This window comes from Nestor notabilis, unplaced genomic scaffold (assembly GCF_000696875.1).
Source record: "Nestor notabilis isolate BGI_N333 unplaced genomic scaffold, ASM69687v1 scaffold575, whole genome shotgun sequence".
In the NCBI taxonomy this organism is placed as follows: domain Eukaryota; kingdom Metazoa; phylum Chordata; class Aves; order Psittaciformes; family Psittacidae; genus Nestor; species Nestor notabilis.
In genome coordinates, this window is record NW_009929583.1 from 69,654 (window position 1) to 74,046 (window position 4,393).

Here is a 4,393-nt window from a genome sequence, read left to right on the forward strand (position 1 = left end):
TTACTCTGCACAGTATCCTCTTCAGTACCTCAGGGTGGGCACTGAACACCTGAAACACATCATGGAACTGTATTCAAAGTATTTGCATGCGGATATTATCCACACACACTATTTAAAATTAATTTGTAACTGTTTTCCTATTTTGAATCATGAGAATTTCATAAAAATATTGATATAAGAGGTAGAACCCAAAGATGGCTATTATGGATATGAGGACTCAAAAGAAGGGGAGGGTAAGATTTCCTGTCATTAGCTATTCTCTATTTGAATCCATTCTACAAGAACAATGAAGCAATCACAACCCAATGGCTGTTGCTGAAGAAGAAGAGTTTATTTTTACTGGGAAGAACCTACATATATTCCCCTCTGATGTGCAGGACTGCTGTTTGTCGCCCTAGGGAATGTCCTCTATGCAAAAAGTTTTATTTTACTGGGAATTTCTGTTTTGGGTCCAGCTTCTCCAGACTCCCAGGTCTCATAGCTGGGAGCACATTTTCAAGAGTGTTTCTTCCATTCAGGCTTAATGGCACCGTGGACAGTCTCATTGTTTAACATGGAAGCTCTGTGACTTTTAACACTTCTGTCTAACATTTCTAAACAGATCATCTGTCTGCTAAGATCTTCTGAAAAGGTGAACAAACTTCTCGTTTGTGGGAACTTAATACCTAAAAACCTCATTCATAACAACGGCGTGACCACTTCAGAAATAAAACAGTAAAACCAAGAGAAGTTGATCAGAAGTAGCAAATTGTGAGAAAAGCTTCAGATACTCTTCAGATTTTGTACAGCAGTCATCACAGAGGGAAATCCATTAATAATTCATGTGATATATTATTATTTGATCTATTTCTAGCAAGGCTTGTAACTGAACAAGGTTCAGGCATAGAACAGGCAGAATTAATTGAAACCTAACCTTTCTGCTGAAATCAGTAGGCCTTTCATTAGCAGTAACAGACCTGTCCTGCAGGCTTTGAAAATAAAGGAAAATCTACTTTTAGATCTAGGGTGTCCAATAAGTCACTTGTGTTTAGCTGGATGGTTACTGATATATCCAAATATACTTATTTTTATTTCAATTTAGGGAAAGCTGGCTTTTTTTACCGGCTGTTTAGGCCTTTGTTCCTAGTTTAAAATATAGATAAATATTTTGCAAACAACCGAATAGATTAACCAAATTAAAGATCAGATTTCTCCCTCTTCCCCCCCTCCACTTTTGCATCCTGCTAAGTTAGAATAATTTCTAGGTGTGTTGTGATGATTTGCATGTGAGTTGTAATAGGATTCTTGGATGTTGCTGGGCTTTTTACAAGCAAGATTAAGGAGATATTTGAAGTCCAAATTACAGAGAATTATGTGTCCTTTGATCCAAACACTGGCTCCCCCAAGTAAGTTGCCTTCAGAAATGAGTGTTTGTTCTTCAGATTGCCAGCAGCAAGAGCAGCACAGAAGCTCACATACATCTTAATTGTCATGATTACACTCTCCTGATTTAGGAAACACTTGTTTCCAGCTCTGATGTAGCAGAGAAACATTGAGTGCTTTAAAGCATGAAAGCAATGCTGTTGCTGGACTTCATAGCTCTACTTTGAATCTTTCATGACTGATGCTTGAAACAAGAGGCTACTGAGGGCAGTTAAGTTAAAATGTGCATTTGCAGCTACAAGTGTGTTCAAAACTCTCTCATCTTTGACTTGACACGAGCCAGCAGAAGTCAGCCTCACTTGGGGCACTGGATGCCTGAGATTAACCAAGGGAGTTCCAGTGGAGAGTGTAACTACTCTGAACTTCATCCTTTCCTTTGAACACCTATCATCTTACAGAAATGGATGAAAATTTTAACATCATGGTTCCCTTAAAATGTCTCTATTACAGTCTCCATAGGGGTCCCTTTTGCTCACTCGGAGCTTTTGAGATCTGTTCTAGATACAAAGATTTTACTGATGGTAAATTTCAGATGACAGCTCCTGGCCTTCATCTCTTGTGTCAGTCTTTCCTGCCTTTTAAATTCAAGTTGCAGAAGAGAGTATGTTCAAGCCCTGATTCCAGTTTGCCCAGAGCGGTTTTGTGGGTTACTTAGAGGAATGTGGGTATAGATCCTTGGCCAGCCTCAGCAGACAGGCCACACATATTGATGATGAGCCTCAGGAATATTCAGCAACCATGTTCAACTAAGTTGAAGGGAGCTGTCTCCATGTCATGCAAATGTGGTCTCAGATGGTAAAATCCTGGTGACTGATGAATTTGCAAAGATAGGAAGTGGATTGAAGCAAGCTGTATGATCCATCTCATTTTCCTCTAGTGCTTGCATCAGTTTTCTAGGGCAAAAGTTTGTCTTTCCATGTTCTAAATCTGTATCATGTTTATATAGTAGTTCTTTTTTTGTTTTTCTTCAATATTTGTTTTATTATGGTGGCTTCACTTCTCTCTTTCACAGTTAATACCAAAGACATCTAATCACCATACACTGCATAAAGGCAAAAAATATGACATGAGAAATCTGCATGGTAAGAGTCATCATGTTTTTGTATAAAGCTAAAGCACAAACTACATGATCATGAAGCTCTATTTATGAACCGTTAGTAGTGTTTCTGTCATCTGTGTGTCCAGGAGAAATTTGTTCGTTTCCTCTCCCCTAGTGTCACCCTTCTAAGATGTGGTGGCCTTACTGTTTCTGACTTCTTTCCTTGGAAAAATGTCTGAGGACATGCTGTCAAACACTTTTCATTCCTCCTTCCCCCACCCTCACCTCCAGCTTTTTGTTTTGAAAGTTTCATCCTTATGACGTATTTCAGAAAGGATCTTGAAGTGTTTCCCCATAAGATTGAGCCTTCTGAGCAGTGGCAGGCAGATAGTGTTCTTTGATATACTCTAACCTAATAATCTAGCTGCTGAAGGTGGGTTTAAAACAAAATCTTGGCCCCAATAATAGAATTTTTTCTTTAAAGTGTACATGAACAGGCCAAAGATTCATCCTGGAATACTGAAGAAACAGAAACAAGAAGAATTCCTTCATGTCCTGATTTATTTTACTCCTCCTACCTTCTTTTCTTTCCATATTAGACTGTGTCATCTAGTAAGACACAAACGCTTGTGGTAATACAATGCCATAGTGACCAATCACGTGCTAAAAAGAGCTATGTGACATTTGTGGGTGTTAATGAAATTCTCTAAAATGTTGAGAGATTTCAGGAACTATTCTTTAGCTAATTTCATTAATGTATAAATGAAAATCTGCCTAAGAAGCAGAGGAGTAAAAGATGATTTTGATGTGGTTTTAGCTGTTTTGCTGGGTTCTGTGTGTTTTTTTTTGTTCTTGGTGAATGACCTATACTTAGTTTTATGGTTTCTACTTTTCATCAGATAATGACAAAATGTACACTGATTTAACTCAAGATCCAAAATGAAAAGTGAATTATTATAGCTGTGGTGGTCAAACCCCTTCTTTTTATAATTTATTTTAAAGTGTTATGCTTTTTCAGTTATCTGGAGTTCAGATGAACTTCTATGTTGTTTAAATAAACAGTCTTGACAATGGGCTTGAGCAGTGGAGTTAAGGTGGCTATTCCAATGTTTTTGGGCCTGCATTTTTCCCCAAATTATTTTGCAGTGTGGATGTCTGATTAAAACAGCTGAATCATGAGATAACAGTTACAGCCAAGTGGCTTTCCTTTATTCTTTGGTGTTTCTTGTGGGTGCCAATTTGCAATCATCTTCCGCGTCTTTGCCACTGCATGGTCTGATGCTCCCACAGCCCATCAATGAACAACTGTTCCAGGCCTGTTTGGACACAGTCGTTCATTCAGACTTTTGCAGTCATATTCTTAGGAAGCCTGAGGATGTGTGAACAAGTTATGTCTCAGCTGGGTTTAAGTAACAGCCCTTAAAACAGAAAGATGAAGCCACGTGTCTTAGGTTACCTTTTTTTTCTGTGTGGGAGCGTGAGTAGTCATAGAGTAACAGTTGGGGACAGAAGGTTACTGTTGTCCCTATTCCATGGTAGCTAATTTCTCTTTTTTGTGTATGATTTACCTACCTTTGTTGGCTGCCAAGTGGTCACTTGAACTAATTTCCAGCGTAGTCTACCACAATGCAGTGCTACCAGCCTTTAGAGTTTGCATAACCTTTCCCTTCCTCTTTTCTTTCTAATCCTTAAGAAAGTGTTAAATCAGGATTTGTATCAGGATTTAGACCTGTGGCCCAAAACTTGTTTGCTTGTTCTTGTTTAATGCATTGTTGTGAACCTGAAATTGATCTGAGGGACTTGATGGAACTGTTTATTTACCTTATTCAAAAATAATAAGTAATGTCAAGGGCATTCAAAGCACTTTGTGTCTTTTCTGGTTGTGCTTTTACATGCTATTTCAATATACATAAAACCCTGCTAACTCACAGA